The sequence below is a fragment of the Pleurodeles waltl genome, chromosome 1_2, assembly GCF_031143425.1.
Source record: "Pleurodeles waltl isolate 20211129_DDA chromosome 1_2, aPleWal1.hap1.20221129, whole genome shotgun sequence".
Lineage (NCBI taxonomy): Eukaryota > Metazoa > Chordata > Amphibia > Caudata > Salamandridae > Pleurodeles > Pleurodeles waltl.
This window is the reverse complement of record NC_090437.1, coordinates 872,284,003-872,309,723: the sequence shown is the minus strand read 5'-3', so window position 1 is coordinate 872,309,723 and position 25,721 is coordinate 872,284,003.

The window sequence follows — 25,721 nt, the reverse complement described above, 5'->3', positions numbered from 1 at the left end:
ATTGTTCCAGAGGTCATTCACATTCCAGGATAGGACTCTAAGGGAAGTGACCCCGGTTGCATGTTGGTTCCCATTCTTGCTAGTGCCTGTGTAGTGTCTGTGAAGCCCCAACCCCTCCTCTGCCTCCATATATCCATTGCAAATTATACTATCGCAGCTCCCAGTAACAGTGCCCTCAAACGGCCTCCATGCCATTTCGTGCAGTGGGTGTAGATTGAACTGCCCCCTCAATGCCTGAGGGACCTGTTGCCCCCCTTTCGCCCCCCCAAATGGTTTGTACTGCTTACTACCAAGTCCAGTGAGTCCATGAGGGCAGTGTGCGGCCGGCCACACTGGTTCAAAGCCATGCAAAAGGACAAAATTCCCCAATCCCACCCACCCCAGATTCGCCAAGACCATTGTCAATTCTTGATCACTGGAGTAGTCCCTCAGATGAGCTTTCCCGCTGTCATGAGGTAATTCTCTGGTGCTCCACCTCCTCTCCAGTCACACTGGAGCTCTCTGATCCAGCCTCAGATAGCTCCAAGGCAGGAGCCAGGACCTCCCAACAATTCACCAATGGCTTCAGAAGACCGCGCTACAACTCCATGGCCTCCTTGTCCCTTTCCATGTGGGCCTCTACACTGGTGAGAGTCACCCTTGACCCGCCACCCCCCCACCGATGCCGTCATGGCTGCTGGGTCTGCCACTCGGGGGAACCCTCTCCAGTCCAGTCCTGTGGCATCAGGTGACCCTGCCTCTTCAGCAGATTCCATACCTCCTTTGCCTCTGTCAAAAAGTGCACTGTAGGTCCCACCTCGACCTGGAGATGGGCTGAAAACAACAAGGCATATTTGAAACTGAGTTGTTGCAAATGTTTCTTAACTGCCAAAAAGGACTTTAGTTTATGTTGAACTACTGTCATGTTTTCAGGTAAAATGCTTCACGGGCAGTTCTCAATCTTCCTGGGCCCGTGGGCACGCGCCACCTTCAGAATATGATCTTAATCCCTAAAGTTCAATAAGTGAACCATGATGGGTTTAGCCTGCACCGTAGGCTCTGGAGGCTGTCTTGGGACCCTATCCATTCTCTCTACAGAGAACAGTGGCATCAATGCCTCTCGCAGTAGTTCAGCTGCTAGACACTGCTCCACAAACTTTGAGGGGCCCTCTGCCTTCTCTGGAACCCCCACCTATCGGACATTAGTCTGTTGGGAGCGCCTGTCTGCATCTTCCATCTTTGCAGAGAGAACCTCTACCTCCCTCTGCAGCTGGGTCAACCAGTATCTAGTGAATCCGGGCTGTGGTCAATTTGACATCCATGACCCTCTCAGTCAACTTGCCATGATCTACCCTCAGGAGACTCACGTAAATCACCACCGCCTTGATCATGTGCTCCAGGGTGTCCTTTGTGATCTGAATAGCTGACAGTATCATCTCCATGTGACTCTTCAATGGATGGGCCAGGATGCTCTTGGCCCACTGTTGCCGCCGTCCCCTTTGCCACTGCTGAGCCCCCTCCTTGGTGTGCACCATCTCAAGAGCACACAGTCCAAGCCACTTGGGCGGTCACCAGAGCACCCACAGTTGGTGGCAAGCCACACTGATCTCAGCTGGCTCCTTGCTTTTGCCCTAGATTCAAGACCAGAGGATGGGGGATAGGAAATCACAGGCCATCATGAAGTCACTGGGTTTCCCCACCAGGGTCCACTCCCCCACCGCAGGTGACAGTCATAACCATCTAAGGGTCATACCTCCCAGTCCACTCCTGGGCTCTTTCAGGCCAGACCCAATCTATCAGCCCCAGCCCCAGGCAGCACCCCCAGTTCCTCAGGTCCCAGTCTCTCTCTAGGGAACAATCCACTGCATAGAGGCAGCTTCTTCTGCCCCCAGTGATCCTTGTACCCAACCCGGTCCCATAACCTGAGGCCACCATTCTGGAATGTCCTGCAATCGCATGCCAATGCCTCTCCAGCTCTCCTGCCACTACTCCCTCTTGACAGGCTCTCAGTCCAGGCCCCTTGCCACTTGGGCCAGCTCCTCCATTCCCCCTGGAGCAAAGTCCACTGCTAGGGGGCCCTCGCCAATCTCCAAACTCCCCTGATCGGAGGAGGCACCACCTGCCCCCCACAGCGTGGGCCTGGCCTTCTCCACATGGCCTTAACTAGTGCTGCCAGTCCCCTCATAAAATAGCCACCACACTTCCTTGCAGCTCTGCCCAATCCAGCTTCAGCATTGGCTTTGAGCAGTCACGTCACCACTGTCCTGGCTTTGCCGGCATTTCTGCTGCCTCATGGTTTGTTTCAGACCCAGCTCTCATGGCTGTCAGGAAACCGCCATGCGACCTTGTTGCTGTCTCTGGCCCGCCACCCTGCAGACCTCGCTTACGAGCAGCTTCACTTTTTTTTGGTACCATCAGGCCCTGAGGGTCTCTCAGTCCCTCCGGAGCTCTGGGATATACATCAACTTTCATTAACACCGTAACCACACCCCATGTTGTTTTACATTTAAAGAACACCTCAAAAATTCACGGAAGAAAACAAACGTTAAAGGAATGTTATAGTTAAGGTGAAAATGTCAGCTAAAACATACAGTTTTAAATGAACAAACCACTGACATTCGCCAGTTATTGGTATCTCAAGTAACTATCACTTGTCCTAAAGTAACTATAACTCACCCCCTGCAACCCTCTATGTACAGTGTAGTCATCAATGAGGTCATTTCAGATTGTGCAGTGATGTCATAGAACATGTCATAAGTTGTGTAATATGTGAGGTAATTAGCAATGCATAGTGAGGGAGTGAGTTATAATTACTTTAGAGAACACATTATCGTTACCATAGTTACTGCAGCTCCCTGCCTGCAAGAACACAGGCAAGGAGAACTTAAACCCTCTGTCCACATAGGCAGGAAACACAGGTGTGCTCCCTGCGGGAGCAGAGAAAAGCCTTACCCCTCAATTCCTCATGCAAATGAACCCTTCTTTCCATCTACTAGGGTCCTGAAGTAGGAGGAAACCATCAGTAAACCAGAGTAAATTAACCCTTTGGGTGCGGGTGTCGGCCACTGCCCGACGCCCGCACTACCTCCCTGGTGCGGGTCACGACCAGTGGCCGACACCAGGGAGGGGGTTAATAAATCCTCGGGTGCGTCGCAGCTGAGGATTTTTTGGGAAGGCCTCGTAAGAAAGGGGAGACTCTCCTCCTTTCTTACGAGGCCTTCCTGAAAGTGTTTCCTGGCCAGGAAACACCACTAGACACCAGGGATTTCACTTGGGGGGGTCGGCCCCCTCGGAAAACGGGCCACCCCCCCGCCCCCAGGGCATATTTGTTTTTTTTAAAAGGTAGGTGTCTCCTGGGGGGGGCGCAATCGCGCTAAATTTTAATTAAAAAAATAAATAAAAAATAAAATAAAAAGAAATGGACAGTGGGTTCCCCATATTTCTTTTTGTTGTTGTAGGGTTTCCCTGGGGGTCATTTTGCCCCCCAAGGACACCATACACCTACTAAAAAAAAAATATATATATATACAGTATATTTATATATAAATATATATAGATCTATATATTTAGATATATCTATTTAGATAGATATATATAGAGATATATCTATATATCTATATATATATATATATATATATATATATATATATATATATATATATATATATATATATATATATATATATATATATATATATATATATATATATATATCTCACTTTTGTCAATACATGTGTGGTTTCCGTGGGGGCTGCGATCGGCCACCAGGAAAACCAGACCCACATATAAAAGTGATCTATATATATATATATATATATATATATATATTTGCCACCAGTTGTCTTGCAGTTGCAGCTTGCATCTTCAAAGCAATGCACATACTTCAACTGACACATTCGACTGCAGCTTTTAGGCAGCAATAAAAAAGTCAAGTAAGTATTGTGATTATGTTTCTGCTACAAAAGGGTCAGACTTTTGTCTAGTGGCAGTTTCAGTGCCATAAAGAAGCGCAGAAGGTTTATATGCCTACTGCCAAGAGCAAATCTGTATTTTATGTAAATAGCTTGGTACATTAGTAAAGTCAGCCATTACTTGCGCTATAATACAAATGAAATGTATGTGCGGGGTGGAGGGCGGCTATGGAGAGATGAAGGGCACTTTTGCTGGGTGGTAATGAGGGAATCCGAGGAGGAGGGAGTGGGAGCACCAATAATGATCGTTGGACTGGGCGCAGGAGGTGCTAAAGACTGTGATGAATGGTATGTGACAAGGTGTTTTTTGAGTGTCTTGAAAGAACGTGCTGATTGAGGGAAGAAGCGCAGGTAAGGTGGCCTCTACTGTTGCACGTATCTCACACACACCATCGATTTTGTGACTGTCTATGTAGGCTAGTATTTTAGAGCAACAGTTTAGCCAATAGCAGAGATGGCATCTTGATGGATGACTGCTGCAGTCACTCGGGTTATAGAGGACAGCTCTGACATAGGATCAGAGACTGAGACATCAGATACTGAGACAGCATCTGAGGGATAGGACAATGGTGCAGACTCTGGGAGTGATTTTTCAGTCGGAGGAGTCCCATTCAATAACTCCTCTTCCAGTAAATTATGAGGGAGGTGATGAGGACAGTCCTGCTGTCCCTTCGCAAGCACAGTCTGTGCAACGGGGTAATAGTGGGTTAGCCCAACCCAGAGAGCAGGTGAATGCGGCAGCAAGCAGAGAGAGAGGATGCTCTCTTGGGAGCTCCTCAATTTAGTTCAGCCCCAAATTCCATTGCCCAAATCGTATTGTGGAGACATCAAAATTATCTATCACAAAACAAACTGGTTTTGTAAGGCAGGCACCTGTGTTTTTGGTCCTGGGTTCGGCGGCCATATAGAGAAACACACTTAACCCAAACATTTCTGGAAACTAGACATTCGGGGGAGTCCACAGAGGTGTGACTTGTGTGGATTCCCCAAAGTTTTCTTACCCAGAATACCCTGCAAAGCTGAAATGTTGAATAAAAACTCAATTTTTCTCGCATTTCTGTCACACAAACTATAGGAATATGCTGGGATCCACAAAATTCCTACCACCCAGTGATTCCTCACCTGTCCTGATAAAAACACTACCCCACTTGAGTGCCTACACCTAGTGCCTGCGACTGGAATGGATCACCCCAGGGTCAACAGCTGCCTCATGTAAGGACCAACATTGACCGTTGTGTGATCTATTCCTGTCGCGGGCACCAGGCCTACCCACACAAGTGAGGTACCATTTTTATCGGGAGACTTGGGGGAACGCTGGGTGGAAGGAAATTTGTGGCTCCTCTCAGATTACAGAACTTTCAGTCACCGAAATGTGAGGAAAATGTGTTTTTTTAGCCAAATGTTGAGGTTTGCAAAGGATTCTGGGTAACAGAACCTGGTCAGAGCCCCACAAATCACCCCATCTTTGATTCCCCAAGGTCTCTAATTTTAAAAAATGCACAGGTTTGGTAGGTTTCCCTAGGTGCCGGCTGAGCTAGAGGCCAAAATCTACAGGTAGGCACTCTGCAAAAAACACCTCTGTTTTCTGTCAAAAAATGGGATGTGTCCACGTTGTGTTTTGGGGCATTTCCTGTTGCGGGCGCTAGGCCTACCCACACAACTGAGGTATTAATTTTATCGGGAGACTTGGGGGAACACTGGGTGGAAGGAAATTTGTGGCTCCTCTCAGATTCCAGAACTTTCTGTCACCAAAATGTGAGGAAAATGTGTTTTTTTTGCCAACTTTTGAGATTTGCAAAGGATTCTGGGTAATAGAACCTGGGCAGAGCCCCACAATTCAACCCATCTTGGATTCCCCTAGGTCTCTAGTTTAAAAAAATGCACAGGTTTGGTAGGTTTCCCTAGGTGCCGGCTGAGCTAGAGGCCAAAATCTACATGTAGGCACTCTCCAAAAAACACCTCTGTTTTCTGTCAAAAAATGGGATGTGTCCACGTTGTGTTTTGGGGAATTTCCAGTCACGGGCACTAGGCCTACCCACACAAGTGAGGTATCAATTTTATTGGGAGACTTGGGGGAAAGCTGGGTGGAAGGAAATTTGTGGCTCCTTTCAGATTCCAGAACTTTCTGTCACCAAAATGTGAGGAAAATGTGTTTTTTTTGCCAACTTTTGAGATTTGTAAAGGATTCTGGGTAATAGAACCTGGGCAGAGCCCCACAATTCAACCCATCTTGGATTCCCCTAGGTCTCTAGTTTAAAAAAATGCACAGGTTTGGTAGGTTTCCCTAGGTGCCGGCTGAGCTAGAGGCCAAAATCTACATGTAGGCACTCTCCAAAAAACACCTCTGTTTTCTGTCAAAAAATGGGATGTGTCCACGTTGTGTTTTGGGGAATTTCCAGTCGCGGGTGCTAGGCCTACCCACACAAGTGAGGTATCAATTTTATTGGGAGACTTGGGGGAAAGCTGGGTGGAAGGAAATTTGTGGCTCCTCTTGGATTCCAGAACTTTCTGTCACCGAAATGTGAGGAAAATGTGTTTTTTTGGCCATATTTTGAGGTTTGCAAAGGATTCTGGGTAACAGAACCTGGTCAGAGCCCCACAAATCACCCCATCTTGGATTCCCCTAGGTCTCTAGTTTAAAAATATGCACAGGTTTGGTAGGTTTCCCTAGGTGCCGGCTGAGCTAGAGGCCAAAACCTACAGGTAGGCACTTTGCAAAAAACACCTCTGTTTTCTGTCAAAAAATGGGATGTGTCCACGTTGTGTTTTGGGGCATTTCCTGTCGCGGGCGCTAGGCCTACCCACACAAGTGAGGTATCAATTTTATTGAGAGACTTGGGGGAACGCTGGGTGGAAGGAAATTTGTGGCTCCTCTCAGATTCCAGAACTTTCTGTCACCGAAATGTGAGGAAAATGTGTTTTTTTAGCCAAATTTTGAGGTTTGCAAATGATTCTGGGTAACAGAACCTGGTCAGAGCCCCACAAGTCACCCCATCTTGGATTCCCCTAGGTGTCTAGTTTTCAAAAATGCCAAGGTTTGCTAGGTTTCCCTAGGTGTCGGCTGAGCTAGAGGCCAAAATCTACAACTAGGCACTTTGCAAAAAACACGTCAGATTTCAATGTAAAAATGTGATGTGTCCATGTTGCGTTTCCTGTCGCGAGCATTAGACCTACCCACGCAAGTGAGGTACCATTTGTATCGGGAGACTTGGGGGAACACAGAATAGCAAAACAAGTGTTATTGCCCCTTGTCTTTCTCTACATTTTTTCCTTCCAAATGTAAGACAGTGTGTAAAAAAGACGTCTATTTGAGAAATGGCCTGTAATTCACATGCTAGTATGGGCACCCCGGAATTCAGAGATGTGCAAATAACCACTGCTTCTCAACACCTTATCTTATGCCCATTTTGGAAATACAAAGGTTTTCTTGATACCTATTTTTCACTCTTTATATTTCAGCAAATAAATTGCTGTATACCCGGTATAGAATGAGAACCCATTGCAAGGTGCACCTCATTTATTGGCTCTGGGTACCTAGGGATCTTGATGAACCTACAAGCCCTATATATCCTCGCAACTGGAAGAGTCCAGCACACGTAACGGTATATTGCTTTAAAGAATCTGACATTGCAGGAAAAAGTTACAGATTAAAACGTGGAGAAAAATGGCTGTTTTTTTCAGCTCACTTTCAATATTATTTTATTTCAGCTGTTATTTTCTGTAGGAAAACCTTGTAGGATCTACACAGATGACCCCTTGCTGAATGCAGAATTTTGTCTACTTTTCAGAAATGTTTAGCTTTCCGGGATCCAGCATTGGTTTCACACCCATTCCTGTCACTAACTGGAAGGAGGCTGAAAGCACCAAAAATAGTAAAAATGGGGTATGTCCCAGTAAAATGCCAAAATTGTGTTGAAAAATGTGGTTTTCTGATTCAAGTCTGCCTGTTCCTGAAAGGTGGGAAGATGGTGATTTTAGCACCAGAAACCCTTTGTTGATGGCATTTTCAGGGAAAAAACCACAAGTCTTCTTCGGCAGCCCTTTTTTCCCATTTTTTTCAAAAAACGAATTTTTCACTGTATTTTGGCTAATTTCTTGGTCTCCTCCAGGGGAAACCACAAACTCTGGGTACCATTAGAATCCCTAGAATGTTGGAAAAAAAGGACGCAAATTTGGCGTGGATAGCTTATGTGGACAAAATGTTCTGAAGGCCTAAGCGCAAACTACCCCAAATATTCAAAAAAGGGCTCAGCACTGGGGGAGGGGGGAAGGCCCAGCAGCTAAGAGGTTAATAAATACATGTATTTGATTAACTTCATTTGATATACGTTACCACATAGATATATTCAAATATATGCTGGGGGAAGATTATGCCCTACCAGGTGCAAACCAATGTTGCTTAATCCCCTTTATTGATGTTACTTTACTGGCACATTTTTCATGTGAAATGTTTGTATGCACAATGTACGGGATTAGGCGCTCTACTCTATTTGGAAACATTTCATAAAGAGTGATCAATTGAAAATTGGAGAATTTTTTTTTTTATTAGTCTACTTACGAAAAGTTATCTTATTTGTGCAGAAATTCTATTTTGCTAACTCAAATTGTATTTTTCTTAAAAGAGGCTTTACATGAAGTATTGCTAAATGGCACTTTTTCATCATTTTGAAATGCGTACTGTAATGTAAGATTAACTAATGGGTTGTTAGTATCTGGCTTTAATTGCTACAAATACACTACTATATCTCAAAGACCAAGGGCATACGAAAAAGAGTAAGAATTATTATAAGTATACTCATTCTTTGTCGTTTTTCTGAAACAATATCCCTCTGCACATTAGATTCTACATCACAGAAGATTAGAAAATTCATCTTTTGAAAGATCACCAGATTCGACATCAGCAAAAAGCTTCTCAACTTCGGAAGATCAGTTAATTCCAATGGAGAAGAAACTCCAACATCGAGCTTTATTTATTAGCAGTTTTATATAGCTCAAGCTAAGCCTACAGGCGCAGTAGAGCCCCTTACAAATATAATTGATCTATTGTTCAGTGTTAGAACAATATACTACAGACAAAGGAATTGGTTAAGGGCAAAGTGGCCCTAATTAATGAGTAAATGACTAAATACACTTGAAGGCTCAGGACATTGCTTTGACCCACGCGATCTAAGTGTATTTGAAATTGATGAACCAAGCACGGTTCGTCTGAAAGGTCAAGACTAAGGTTCTGGTGACAAATAACGCTGGAGCAGAACATCCCTAAAGATTTGAGAAAGAAACAGGGACCAGGGCACTCTGAGTCTCTATAATAAATATATAGTCCAAGATGAGTAGAGTTGCAAGAAGTGTTTAATCCAAGAACAGACAACAGCCAACACGTGTTTCATCCTAGCGGACTTTTTCAAGGCTCATAGATTCAGACTTGGATGAAGACTAGTTTCACTAGGGCTGCTGTAGCCCCTAAAATATAGCATTGGTTCCAATGTTAATAGTCAGTCTTGCCATATTTTGTGGCTGGTACTCCTGTCTATAGCACTATGCGGCTTGCCGTACTCATGAGTATTGGTCAAATGGTATATCCGTAGTTACATATAATGATGGACACGGGGTCCCTCTGGGCCCAACCTTATTTCTTCCAGTCACTGTACGTTAAGTAATGCGTCCATCAGTGCGGAGAGCGCATGGACAGCGCGTGATAACGCTGTCTTGTTGCCGGTGTAAAGATTTAGTAGGTGAGTAGTGTTCCGATTGAGGGAGAAAGTTCTTTATCCTGGGTGAATTTCCTAAGAAGAATTGTTTCAGACACTTTTCCTTTTTGAAGGCCTCCATTTCTAGCAGAAAGGTGTCTCAGGTATAATTGCCCCTATCGTGGGATGTCCACTTCATACACAATCTCACAGTGTCTTAACCTGTTAGATGTAAAGCACTCAATCTAGGACCTCAATCTAGGTTAGTACTATCCACATAAATACCAACACATACTTAACATCATATAGTGAGGCATACATTATGGTTCATTGTCTAGTTTGATTGCATGCCCCACCCGGCATCTCCGCTCCGCTAACCTCGCCCTCGCCTCCGTCCCCCGCATCCGACGCAAATCTTTCCGGCGGCAGATCGTTCTCTTACCTCACCGCCAAGACCTGGAACACCCTCCCGCCGGATCTACGTCAGACCCAGGACCTTCTTTCCTTCAGAAAACTACTCAAGACTTGGCTCTTCGAACAGTAGCAGCACCCTCCCTCCCAGCGCCTTGAAACCCTCACGGGTATGCAGCGCGCTTTACAAATTAATTGATTGATTGAATGTGGCACCCTACATGCAAAGCTTTTAATAGACGCCACAGAACTATTTCTGGATATACTGGGTTAAAACATCCAGTCGAAAGATTGATATACAGCGTAGGACTTTAAAATCTGCTGTGGTCCGAAGCTTTCCAAATATGATCCAGTCTCATATACTTTGTAAAGATGTTATTGTTCGTCCTTCCAGCAAAACTCCTACAAATGTGGTGCAGTTCTCCTTTTCTCTCCCTCAGGAGTAACATTGAGACCTGTAAATATGTAAATTGCACTGGCCTTAGCCAATAGTATTTGTACAGTGCCATCTGTTGAGCAGTTAGCTATGAACAACTTTGGCGATCATTCCACAATTTCATCTCTACCAGTAGGCTTGCATGATGCAATGACACATTTCACTGCACATTCATATTTGACTGCTGATGCCATGCAAAATGTTATTTGAGAATTAATTAGCATTTCTGGTTTGGTAAATGGGACCAGCACCAAGATTATGTCCCAAATGAACTTTGACCTGCGACACTGATCTCTGAGATCATATTCGAGCTACATATTTTAATGCATAACATTTGAATAGGCCTGGGTGAATTGTTAATTACTCTGACAAAATCTGTGCAATTTCTTCATTTCCATTTTACAAAATGTGTGAAATTTCTCAAAATTACTCAGTTTTGCATTATGTTTTTGTAAAGGCGGCTCGTTCACATAGAAATGTATTGCTGAGAGGCCTTTTCTAGCTGACAATAGCTCAAACGCCTATTTTTTTTTTTTTAATGAAACAGATACTTTCTTGAAAAATTCAGACAAGATACTCACAAACCCCGTTGAACTCTAAAACTATAGTCTTGCACACATGTTAAGCACTTTCATGAAATTTGCACAATTTCGAACACCTTTACTTTTGAGTCATGACTTTGATGAGCTACAAACAAATACACTGGTCAAATAAGATGCATACTTTACTGTAGGCATTGTTTACCTATTCAGACCTTTGCCTTGAGAGTCCACTTCAGTTCACACCCGGTAATAGGCTTCTCAAAGAAGTCTGCTGAGTAAAGATTTAAAGGAGCCATAAGAGGCCAAAAAGGTGGAGGGTTTGGTCTGGGTGTGCTGCTTGGACATCATAGTGAAAATAGAGACTCACACATCAATCAATCAATCAAACACATTTCTTAGGAGCACTACTCACCCAGCAGGGTCTCAAGGCGCTGGTGGGGGGGTGGTTACTGCTCGAAAAGCCATGTTTTGAGGTGCTTTCTGAAGGTTAGGAGGTCCTGGGTCTTGAGTAGGTTGGTGGGGAGTGAGTTTCAGGTTTTGGTGGCGAGATGGGAGAAGGATCTGCCACCAGAGGTGGTGCGTTGGATGCGGGCGATTGTAGCGAGGGTGAGGTCGGCGGAGCGGAGCTGTCGAGTTGGTTTGTAGAAGTTGATTCGTTCGTTGAGGTAGGCTGGTCTGGTGTAGCGGAGGGCTTTGTGAGCGTGGACCAGGATTTTGAAGATGATCCTTTTGTTGATGGGCAGCCAGTGTAGGGATCCGAGGTGGGCGGAGATGTGTTCGTGGCAGGGGAGGGTGAGGATTAGACGTGCGGCTGCATTCTGGATTTGCTGGAGTTTTCTCTGAAGCTTGGCTGTGGTCCCTGCATAGAGGGCATTGCCGTAGTCCAGTCTGCTGCTTATGAGGGCGTGACTGACTGTTCTTCTTGTTTCTAAAGGAATCCATCTGAAAGTCTTGCGTAGCATGAAAAGGGTGTTGAAGCAGGAGGATGATATGGCGTTGATTTGCTGAGTCCTGGAGAGAGATGAGTCCAGTATGATGCCAAGATTGCATGCATGGGTGGTGGCTGTTAGGGGATTCCAAGGGTGCAAGGGTGGTGGACCACCAAGAGTCGTTCCATGCTATCTTGTTGGGGCCAAAGATGATGATCTCGGTTTTATCTGAGTTCAATTCGAGGTGGCTTGCTGTCATCCAGTTGGCGATGGCGAGGAGTCCGGCGTCTTGGTTATTCGTGGCGGTAGATGGGTTCCTCGTGAGGGAGATGATGAGCTGGGAGTCGTCAGCGTGTGAAATTATGGTGAGGCCGTGGGGGTGGATGATGTTGGCAAGAGGAGCCATGTAGATATTGAAAAGGGTGGGGCTGAGGGAGGATCCTTGGGGGACCCCACAGATGGTCTTGGTGGCTGTAGACCGGAAAGGAGGGAGGCAAACTCTTTGGGTTCTTTCGGAGAGGAAGGAGGGGAGCCAGTCCAGGGCTTTGTGGCGAATTCCAGCATCGAAAAGAAACACATGGTTTCTTTCAATGAAATAGGCCCTGACAGTGCCCAGGATGTCATCCTTGGATATTGTTGACAGATGGATTGGGAATCTGTATGAAATAGAGTGGGCTCGACTGGTCAGTAGTGTGTGAATTAAGAAGGGTCATCAGTGACCATCTTACATGTTTGAAATCTGAACTAAGCATGGAAATTTTATTACGTTGGAGAGAAAGTGAAAATAGGAAGTTTGCTAACATTTTATGGATTGTTTATGGTCACCCACAGATGGATTCCTACTTCCATTTTTAAAAGTCTTGCTTGGCCTACTGCAATTCAGAATTTGCTTGTAACTACAGAACGACCGAAAAAGATATCTTCCTGTCTGATGTGTGTCGGCGTTTGATCCTGTCACCAGGCAGGTCGCTCCCCCCATCTGCCACGCATCCCCCTGTGGGTTGAACCTCCGTTGCCGCTTTTGCCGCCTGACTACACGCTCCCTTTTTTCTGTACCCCTGCGCTTGGCTTCTGTGCCACTTCGTTTTTTCATTCTGTGCCCCTGTGTTTTGCTTTCTGTACCCCTGTGCTCTGTTGTCCCTCTCCCGCCATCTTTTCCTGCCGTTTTTTCCCTGGGTTTTCCCCCGGGTTTCTCCCTTACTGCTGAGCCCCTGCTGCCCCGCCCCATTCACTCCAATTGGCCGCCACGCTCCCACCTCCCAGCTGCTCCTCCCTCCCTCTGCCCTCATATGGAGGCCGCGAAGCGGGCGCACAGCGGGCGCGCTGCTGGCGCGCCAAAGGCGTGCCTAAGGCAAGCCTGTCTTCGCCCGTCCGCGCCTGGACCGCACCCAGCACCAGAACCCCTGGAACCCGCACCCCCCGCAACGCCAGACTGCACTACGATGCAAGCACCCTCCACGCACACAACACCAGACGAGACCACCCCTGCTACCGGGCCACCCCGAAATGCACCCAGGGGCCTTTCACCTGCCGGAACTGCAGATTCACCAGCATCCAACCCTCCACACCACCAGCCAGAGAACCCAACCACCTCCGCTGCATCCTCCTCAACACCCGCTCCGCTCGCAAGCACGCCATCGAACTTTGGGACCTCCTAGACTCCACTGCCCCCGACGTCGCCTTCCTGACGGAGACCTGGCTGAACGCCACCTCAGCACCAGACATCGCCACAGCCATCCCACAGGGCTACAAGATCTCCCACAGAGACCGCACCAACGGAGTGGGAGGAGGAATCGCCATCATCCACAAAGACTCCATCAAAATCTCAACGAACACCGATGACACCCTCACCACCGCCGAGCACATGCACTTCCAGATCCACACCGACCCCAACACCACCCTCAGAGGAACTCTCATCTACAGACCTCCCGGACCCCGCCCACAGTTCAGTGACACCATCGCCGACCTCATCAGCACCCACGCCCTCGCTTCCACGGACTACATCCTCCTCGGGGACCTGAACTTCCACCTCGAGAACAACAACAACGCCAACTCCATCGCCCTGATTGACAACCTCGCCAACCTCGGACTCAAACAGCTCGTAACGACACCCACTCACGCCGCTGGACACACGCTTGACCCCATCTTCTCCGCAAGCCCCCACATCTCCTTCAACCACACCACCGAACCACACTGGACCGACCACAGATGCGTCCACTTCACCTTCAGAAAACCCACCACACACCAACGCACCCAACAGCTACCACACCGCTGCTGGGGCAAGGTCACTGAGGACCAACTGACTACCGCCCTTGCCCTGAGACCACCCACGACCCCACCGACCCAGACACTGCCGCGACCAACCTCACACAGTGGATCAACGACTGCGCCAACACCCTCGCCCCTCTCAAGACCTTTACAACCAACCACACCAACAAGAAAGCCGCCTGGTTCACCGAGTACCTCCGGATCTCCAAGCACACCTGTCGGAAGATGGAGAAGAAATGGCTCCACGACCGAACACCAGACAACCACACAGCCCTCAAGAGCGCCACCCACAGACATCACCAACTCATCAGGACCGCCAAGAAGACCGCCTTCAAGGACCGCCTAGACAACAACGCACACAACACCAAAGAGCTCTTCAGCATCGTGAAAGAACTCTCCAACCCCAGCTCCATCACCAACGACATCCCGCCATCTCAAGACCTGTGCGACTCCCTGGCCACCTTCTTCCACCGCAAGATCACCGACCTCCACGACAGCTTCAACCCCGACCCCCCCGCACCCACCACCGAGTCCACCACCCCTGCGACTAGCACTCGCACCAGCCGCCTGACCGTCTGGTCCAGCGTCAGCGACGAAGACACCATCAAAACCATGAACTCCATCCACTCCGGATCCCCATCGGACCCCTGCCCTCACCACGTCTTCAACAAAGCCAGCGCAGCCATCGCGCCCCACCTCCGGAAAACAATCAACTGTTCCTTTGAGACAGCAACCTTCTCAGAAAGCTGGAAGCACGCCGAGATCAACGCCCTTCTGAAGAAGCCCAAGGCGGACCCCAAGGACCTCAAGAACTTCCGGCCCATCTCCCTGCTCCCTTTCCCGGCAAAAGTGACCAAGAAGATTGTCAACAAACAGCTGACCCGCTACCTCGAAGTCAACAACATCCTGCACCCTTCCCAATCTGGTTTTCGCAGCAACCACAGCACCGAGACCGCCCTCATCGCCGCCACTGACGACATCCGGGCCCTGATGGACAAAGGAGAAACAGCCGCCCTCATCCTCCTGGACCTATCAGCAGCCTTTGACACGGTCTGCCACCGCACCCTATCAGCACGCCTCCATGACGCCGGTATCCAAGAGAAGGCCCTGGCCTGGACCACATCCTTCCTCTCCGGCAGAACCCAGAGCGTCCGCCTCCCACCCTTCCGCTCCAAAACCACTGAGATCATCTGCGGCGTCCCACAGGGATCCTCCCTCAGCCCAACACTGTTCAATATCTACATGGCCCCCCTCACCCACGTCGCACGACAACCCAACCTCAACATCATCTCCTACGCCGACGACACCCTGCTGATCATATCCCTCACGGAAGATCCCCACACCGCCAAAGCTAACCTCCACCGAGGAATGAAGGCCGTAGCCGACTGGATGAAGGACAGCAGACTGAAGCTGAACTCAGACAAGACGGAGGTCCTCATTCTCGGACCCACCCCATCAGCCTGGGATGACTCTTGGTGGCCCACGTCACTAGGCACAGCCCCGGAACCCACGGACCACGCACGCAACCTGGGGGTCATCCTCGACTCCACTCTCTCCATGACCAGGCAAGTCAACTCCGTCTCCGCGTCCTGCTTCAACACCCTCCGTATGCTCCGCAGGATCTTCAAATGGATCCCCCTCAACACAAGAAAAAACTTTACCCAGGCCCTCATCACCAACAGACTCGACTACGGGAACGCCCTCTACTCAGGAATTACATTCAAGCTCCTGAGACGACTCCAACGCATCCAGAACGCCTCGGCCCGACTCATCCTCGATGTCCCCCGCCACAGCCACATCACACTCCACCTGAGAGGCTTGCACTGGCTCCCCGTCAACAAAAGGGTCACCTTCAAGCTCCTGATCCACGCACACAAAGCACTGCACAACACCGGACCCACCTACCTCAACAACCGACTCAGCTTCTACACCCCCACCCGAAGCCCCCGCTCAGCCAACCTCGCCCTCGCCACAGTCCCCAGCATCCGAAAAACCACCGCCGGCGGCAGATCCTTCTCCTACCTCGCCGCCAAGACCTGGAACACTCTCCCCACCATCCTACGACAGACCCAGGACCTGCTGGCCTTCAGAAGACTCCTCAAGACCTAGCTCTTCGACCAGTAGCACCCCACCCTCCCCAGCGCCTTGAGACCCTCGCGGGTATGTAGCGCGCTTTACAAATGCAGTGATTGATTGATTGATTGATTGACTACTTACCCAGGGAAGAATTATCACTGATCCCCAACTTCTATCTTTTGTGTCCAAAAAATTGCTACAGCTCTGGGGGACCCATTTCCTGGCCCAGGCTGTAATAACATTTGTATCTGTCTATGCTGGAAAATTGATTAATAGAGACAGCCTACATCACGTCATCATGGATGCTGCAAATGACTTTACCTCAGAGAGAGGTGATAACCACAGAGAGCCATGTACCAGAAGGTACTTGGATTCTGGTCCTGAATAGCTGTGAGTTGAGACTTGAATGGATTTGTGAAGCCACAGGTACCAAAGACTACCCTGCTAATGTTTGAGACCTATTAAGAAAAGAGCATATCTTTGTTATTAAATTTGGCACGAGGGGCGAGGACTAAACTTTTTCTTCTAAAAATTGTTCTGCCAAAACAAATTCTTCAAACGTATTCCATTACATTCTCCTCCGATGACCAGTTTACATCAAATTTATGTTCATGATTGTTCCTCTGGCCCATCTGGGCTTTGTGAATCATATATATGTCCTGGCACTTTTTGCAGGGTTATCCCCAAAACTTTTGCCTTCTTCCTCCTGTTTTTTCTGACCTGTTTTTCTTAGCCATAGGACTCTGGGTACTTTACCATTGCTAACCTGTGCTAATGTGCACATGTTCTATGTCTAAATTGTATTGGTGATTGGTTTATCCATGATTGGCATATTTGATTTACTAGTAAGTCCATAGTGTAGTGCACCAGGTGTTCCCAGGGAATATACGATGGACAATGCATGCCGGAACCACGCATGCCTGAACAACAGGGTCACAACAACAACCGCATTTTTACTACTTATGCCTTTACCACGAATGCCTCAACAACGATTTTTCATTGAAAAGGCATGCCTGGTAAAGGCATACGTGGAACGGCATGCATGGTTCCAACATGCAACCCCCCTGACTCCCCCTTCCGGCACCTAAAACAATCCTACCCCTCCCCCCCACCCCTAAAACATCCTACCCTTGCCCCCTACCCCGCCCCTAAAAACAATCCTACCCCGACCTCCCATCCGACCCTAAAAACGAAAACTACCCTGACTCCCCACCCCCACCGCTACCCCTAAAACCTACAACTACCCTGACCCCTATCCCTTCTTCTAAAAAGTAAAATTAGCCAGACCCCCCACCCACCACTAATGTCAGTAAGCAAGGCAGCAATAAATGCAAAGAATTGGGATGCAATATTGTCCCTCCAAAGGTCTTCAAATAAAATACCGAAAAGTGGTCAAACATTCAATCCTGAAGCATTTTGTTTTGTAAACTCCTGTTTTATTACTAAAATGTTAAGCTCTTTGTTGTTTTGTGGTGCTTGAATGCATAACAGTGTCTGAATTTTCACCAAGGTTTGACTTGCTTCCCTCTGCTAGCGATTAAGGGTAATTCAGTAAGCCCTTAGGGAAAACAGCCTCTGTGAAGTGGTCTATATAGCACAGCTAAAAACAAATCACTCACATATATGTTTTACCCTGTCTAAATGTTAACAATTTATTGAAGATATCCCAGCCTAAAAGATGAGAAGGCATTCTCTAGGACGAGTGGCTTGGCCACGACTTGTAAATCTAAAATCGCCAGTTGTGTGACATAAGAGCTGATTCACAACAGCATTAATGAGTAGAGGAAGTAGTGCTACCAGAGTACTCTTTTACATACTTTTACATGCCTCTGCGAATCAGCCTGAAACATAAACTCCCTATTAGTATAAGCGAAAATAGAGCAAAATCCTTTTGACGTGTCCTGACTGTATATGAATAGTCCTTGAATGGTACCATTTTATTTCCATTTTGCATGTTTTAGGGCCACGTCACATAGACAACAGTTGAATGCTTCTTTTAACCTTTATTTTGTATGTATTTTGTTCAGGTAATATAGCATAGTTGTAGCCATGAAGTGCTGTGGGGCGCCTTCCATAGCAAGGGACAAACCATCTTTGCAGGACAGATAGATATATGACGTGCCAAAGCACGCGTTACATAGTGGCAACAAGATAATTTGCATAGCTTCCACATGAATATTAATACCATACATATTTAATGATAATGTATTCACGGAATGTCAGTCACATGTACCACTCCGGGGGCAACCAGAAGCAAAGAGGTCACAACACACTGGGTGGGGAACACATGATATATGTGCGTGGTTTACGTTGCACTGGAAGACTATACTGGAGGGCAAATAGTACAGATGGGAAGTAAATCTCTACGTTGTGCATGTGAAAAAAAAAGTTTGCTTTTTTGTCCTCCATTTCTGTATGTTTTCTAAGACTCCAAATACCAGATACAAGATTCCAGACTACCACAAATACCCTCTAAATCAATGAGGTTCATTTAATGTTACATCCAATTTGCTGTATCAAGTGGTTTTTTTTGTTGTTGTTGCATTAAATGATTGATGGCTTCTTGCAAGTCAATAGATTGTTGTGCTACAGAGTGCTACAATAGATAGCACATCAAGGCCATGCGATAAAGGATTGGTGATTGGCACTATATTGTTTTTGGCATGAAAAGGCTGTATGATATTGATATCAATAAGGGGTGCTTCCTACATTAATACTTTGTCCTGATGATGAATGACCCTTTTGAATTAATTTTGTTGTTTTGGGGTCGAAATGTCGACATAAAATTTGAATGTGGATTGGACTTTGAAAAGCACTATTATATTTTGAACACCTACACCAGGGGTGTTCAAATGAGACTACAGGATATTTAGCCACATTTTGTTTTTATAGCCATGTAAATAGCACTGATGCACTTTACTACCACATAATTCACTTTCACTGAATCGTTACTATGTAGGAGCACCTAATATATTACCCTGCTTTAAGTTGTTGAATTTGAGTTTCCCTAATAAATTGGATATAATACTAAATTACCCTCATTGATCCAGAGTTTTTTTTTTATACAACCACTGCCATGGAAGTTGATCAGTACTCTTCCTCGGGAGGGACCACTGTTTGTTGTTTTATATATATATATATATATATGTATATATATATATATATATATATATACAGATAGATAGATAGATAGATAGATAGATAGATAGATAGATAGATAGATAGATAGATAGATAGATAGATAGATAGATAGATAACAACAAACAGTTGGCCCAGTGGGAAACTCATAATAGGGTCAGCAGGCGGAAAACCGAACTGGAGGTCTTCCGACCTAACAAGCCAAACTCGTAATGAGGCCCTTTTGTTCAGCTCGATTATATATCACGACTCCACTTTCCTCAAGGTTTTCTCTTTATTGCCACCTCTTATATTTAGGGGGACATCATCAATCACAAAGTACTGTAACCCTTTGGCATCGCTACCATGCAATTTCTCAAAATGTCTAGTCACTGGATAGGTCCCCTCATGATTCTTAATGGCACGTACATGTTGTAAAATCCTTTTATGTACAGGGAGTATCATGCTACCAATAAATAGTAACCCACGAGGACATTTCAAAACATATATCACATAGTTTGATTTACAATAGTAACTCCCAACAATTTGTTTACTTCTTTTAGTTAACGGTGATATATACATCATGGTATTTATTCCATGACTGCAAGCTTTGCACTTGTTACATTTCCTAAATCCATTGCTTGAGCCAAACCATGTCCGTTTTACCATCGGACTCACTTCAGCGCTACTCTTACCAAGACAGTTCCTCATAGATTTAGCTCTTCTAAAAGTCATATTTGGTCTATGGGGCACCACCTTTCCAACCACCTGGTCACACTGAACTAAATGCCAGGGTTTTTGCAGAATAGACCTTACATTACTTTCTGGTTTGCTATAAGTGGTGATGAACCGAAAATGTTGATCCTCTCTGTTATTTCATCTATTCCTACTATTACCAAACAATAACTGGTCTCTAGAGACTGTTTGTAATTTCTCACGTGCTCCTCATATACATGCTTGTGAGTACCCTCTAACTAAAACTTCTTGGAAAGGATATCTAATGCTTTAGCCTCTTTGTCTGGCTCACTTCAGTTCCATTTGACTCTTATACTTTCACCATATGGGAGGCTCTGAATTAGTCTATATGGATGAAAACTTGTAGCATGTAACAATGTATTACCAGTGGTAGGCTTCCTGAATAACTTAGCTTCTAATTTGTTGTTTTTGAAATACACAGTCAAATCTAGGAAATTCACCTCCGTTGGATGAATAGTACACGTAAACTCTAAATTAAGTTCATTTGTATTGATTTTCCTCACAAAACTTTCAGCACTTTCTTTGGACCTCTTCCTTATTATGAAGAGGTCATCTACATACCTACTCCATTGTACTATGTGTATATTCCACTCATGATGGTACTCAACCTTTACCATCTGCTCCTCCCACCAGCCCGTATGCAGATTCGCATAGCTAGGGGCGAAGCAGGTGCTTATATATATTTTCACACATCGGTTCATGGAACTAAACTATGCTGACCTCCCAACAGAACAGATTTAAAAGAGACTTTGGAAAGGTACCCCTGAAACAGCAGAGACATTTGCTGAAAGTATTAACAACAATTCACTTAAATTTCACTTCACAGCACACATGAGTAGACAACAGGTTGAATTTTTGAATGTGCAAGTGTTTATAAAAGACAACAAAATTGAGCCACAGCTGTTCAGGGAGGCTACAGCGGGTAATTCTGTCTTGCATGCAAGCAGTTTTCATCCCAAGCATCTTAAGGCCAGCATTCAATATGGTGAAACGATACAACTTAGAAAAAACTGTAGTCGTATGGATGATTTAGAAAAATGTTGAGAAGAGGCATGAAACAGATTTTTAGCACAAGGGTATACTACAGAAACCCTTGACCGGGCAGTAACTAAAGCTAATCTGAAAAGAAGGGAAGCTGTTTTGTTTGGAAAGAGACCTAAGGCTCAAGATACAAATGTCAGATTGATCTTAACATTTAGTAAACAAACAAAAAAACTGCTTAGGTCGATCATTAGAAAACATAGGCTTTTGGTTCAAGGGGATAGGCACCACCTATCCCATTTAGAAAAGCCCCCTAAATGAGGGATGCCTTAGTTAAGAGTAGTCCTGAATTGGTTGAAAACAAAGTTGGCTCTCTCCAAGAAGGGGTTTTTATGAATGACTTTCCTGTAGTGCCTGCAAATATGGGATCAATACTACTGAATACACTACGCCATTCTATGAAAGACTGCAAAATATAACTGTTTTTTTCAACTGTAAAAGTGGATATGCAGTATTTGTATTGGAAATCGACTGTACTTTAAGGTATGTTGGTACCACCAAACTACAGGTTCACAAAAGAATACTTCAGTATTTTAGAGCCATTAATCACATTGACACCACTTCTTCAGTAGCAAGACATTTTAATGTCATTACAACAATCCCAATTGCCTTAAGTATTATGTAATTGATGCGGTCCCCAAGCGGATGTGGGGTGGTAACCGGGATCGGTTACTTAGACAATTGGAGACACAATATATTTCAAATATAGATTCCAAATCTCCAAATGGTTTGAATGTGTGAAAAGAGTTGCACACATTATTGTGAGATAACTGTTTTGTTGGTAAATACACAAATAAAGTAAGTTCATTTAGATAATTCACTGAGGGTGGTTTTAAGTAGCGCAGTTATACCCTTCCCATTTGCATGTTCTGAGATTTTATGGTAAGAGCTGAGAAAGGGTCAGGAAAGTTCCTATTTGACATCAGGTGGTCTACACATGATTTGATATTGGATATGTTTATTTTCATTTCACATGGGATAGTGCAATAAGTAATCAGTAATATTTTTAGAGGTATGCAATTGTTGGTATGCTGCTTTGTGAAATTAGGCTGGTGCCACATAGTAGAGTTAGCCGACTATGGGTGTAATTGCTTTTAAGAGGAGGTCATATGGTTCAAGGCATACATATGTCATATGTGTGCTTTAGCATTTTTACATGATTATCAGATTAGGTTAATCATGACCCCAGCAAAGGTGGTAATTAATTGTGGTCACATAACATAAAGAAGAAAAGAAAAAAGTAGTTAAAGGATGTTTCCACAGAAATTTCTGCACAATTTTGATAGTAGCGTTTTAACTAGAATTGTACATGAATTTCGAGAATATCTGGTTTTACGAACATGACCAGCAAATTATTAATTGCAATGTCATTAAAATGTAATTTATGAAATTTTACATGAACATGTATTTATTGTGAAAATATTCTAAGGAAATTTCAAGGCAATTGACTAACGAAACGTGAAAGTCTGTCTTCCATGACCATTGATCAGGTGACAAGCATTTAAACAAATGTCAGTAATATTGTGCGTATGTGAACAAGGCCAGACTTGGCTGAAATGCATTGTAGCAGATATGTTGCAAACGAGGAGAAAGGCAATTGGTGTCTGTGCCCGATTGTTTCGGTTGGGGAGACAGGAGTGTTGATATATATTTATATATATATATATATATATATATATACATATATATATATATATATATATATAGTGTTGACATACATTTATCATTTATATTCAGTGTTGATATATATATATATATATATATATATATTAACACATCGGCTCATGGATCTATGCTGACATCCCAACAGAACAGATTTAAATGAGACTTTGGTCTGCTTTATTTCCAAACTCTAATCACATTTGGACTGTAAACTGTAAGTGGCACAGTTATAATTGGGGTTCCATTAGAGGAGAAGCTTGTTGTGTGCAGAATGACATCATTTGTTATTCACCAGTTATAAAGCTATCCGACCATGCTTTTTATGTCAAGAAAATGGCACGACTAAAACACATTCTTAATCCCATGTGAGTCGCAGACGATGCACATTAATATCCCTCTTGTGTGTGGTGCTATTCATAACATCAATTGTTTCTTTTTGAAATACAATACTTTCTCACATGGGCTGCAATACAGTTTTGCTCATTTTGCACAGTGTGGTAGACAAAATGCTAATGTTCTTTCCTTTCAAATATGTTTATGTAAAATAATCACTGTTACACCCGCACAAAGACCCAATAGTCATGATGGTCACCTTTAGCATAATCTGTCCTGAATGGGGAAATCATTCTGCAAAATATCTACGTGTTAGGACTAATTAAATAGCATAGGCGCCCATTTACAGCGTTAACTATGACGGTGATACCCAACACTACATGTCAACTATTTTCTAAAGATTGGATCCCCAAACATAGAAATTGCTTTGTGATAACAAGGTCACCGAGATTTACGATGCATCACTAGCAGAGTTTTGCTGGTGGTAATAACGACTGAAGTATCCTACAATGTCATAAAATTTACATTGCTGCCTAAAACCGGCAGATGTAAAAATGTACAATACAATTACCGCACGTGATTTCCTCTTGCTGAATTATTAACGCTCTCTCTCTTTGGGACCTACAATTCACTGACTGGTTTAATGACAGAAATGTCCATGTCCACAGTAGATCCCTGAGTGAAGCTCGTGTTGTCACTATCATGTGTGAACTTGGAGCAGAGTCGATCATCTCATGGTATACACTGTCTGCAGGAGTCACTGATGTGAAGTGCGTATCCTTAAATAGTAGGGAGGTGTCGGTTGGGATTTGCGTCCTCTGCCACAGTCAGGGGTGGTGTTTGCACTGCTATTCAACTATGCACTGTTGGGACTTCCCTGGGGCAGTGGGCTTTCACTGCCTGCAGTCTGTGCAGATCATAGGGAGAGTGGGCACTGGGTGCTATCGCACTCACACTGCACTCTGACTTTGACCGAAAAAAACCTACCCTAGGACCGTTTTCGTAACTTAACAAATCAACAGTTTATATGTAGTGGAAGGTCCTGGTAAAAGAATGACGAGATGAGACAGGGAGGGAATAGGTGACCTCTCGGTGGGCACCGATGCAGACATAGGAATGAATGGATCATGTAGCAGCACAACCTGCACAGAGATTGACTGTGGAAGGGCATCTACACAGTAATGGGTGGGAGAGATGGGCATCTCTCCCACCCACGTTTGGGTGTTCATTGACTACACTGAGGAGGAACTTGGGCAGTGCTGTGTTTGATTCGGCTTCTGGGAGCTGTGTATTACGTCAGTATGTCTCCCTTCCACCAAAGTTTACAAATTTTCTTCGACAGAGGGAGAACACTCAGGAGAAATGTGTGTTTTCTTTCTATCGACCAAGCATTGTAGCTCTTAGGTATTCATAAACTTAGCCTCTCCTGAAAACTGTTTTTGGGGCAGCCTTTGAAATATAGTACATGCCTATGAAAGTTAGGACATTCATGTGCTTTTATGTCACAATTTGAGGTTGTAGGCCGGCTCCACAAAGAAAATCATCAATCGAAATGAACAGAAATAAGTCTACTATGTATGCTTCATTTGTGTGTAACACGGTATATTTTTTATTGAAGACACTTGGCCATATAAATATGCTCCTCTTGTCGACTTCCAGGAGTACCACTGAAACGTACCAAATGCCAGGCAAAATTTCCACAGTGGAAAATCTGCCTGTTTATGGGTAGATGGAACTATACATTTTCGTCACATTTCCTTCTCCGTTTTAACTTCGTAGGCAGCATTATTTTCCCCTGGGAGAAATTTCTTCCCAACAACATAAGAAGTGTTCGGAGCCATCCATTCTGTTTCCGGACCCCAACTTTTGCCAAAGAGTATTTACATGTCGGGAAACTATTGAAAAACCTAAATTGAGTCAAGCAAATTACTATACTCCTCGCCTGGGCAGCCATCATTCCTGACTCTTTCTTCTCTTCCTATTTACTGCACTTCTGAATCAAGATTAAGTATCTATTAATAATAATATATTAATAATATATTAATGAATATATTAATATATAATTAGTTTAGCATATATTTTCACTAAGCCATGTCAGTTTAGAAATTCTGGATCTTTGAATTACGATTTCTGTAATCAGAAATAATAAAATGTTACATCTACAGCTAACGCTGTGGATAAAATAACATTTGAATGTAAACCCTTTAGTCGGAAAGACCACACAGTGATGTCACTTTTTTCACCCTTGGTTTGAATGAGGAAACAATTGTGTCTTAGCAGCTTGGTTGCCATTTTGCGGCAGCAATAGTTAACATTTACCACCCCTACCTTGCAGCCTTTACAGCTCTGCAATCATGGCGAGTTAGAACACAGGTCTACTGATCTTTTGAGGTAAGCATGCCTTTAGCTTTTGGTAGTTGTAGTGGTTGACTGTTTGTTCATTTCTATCAATCATTACTTGTTGACGTGCCCTTGTCTACAGTTTTTAATACATTTTGATCAGCAAAATTAAA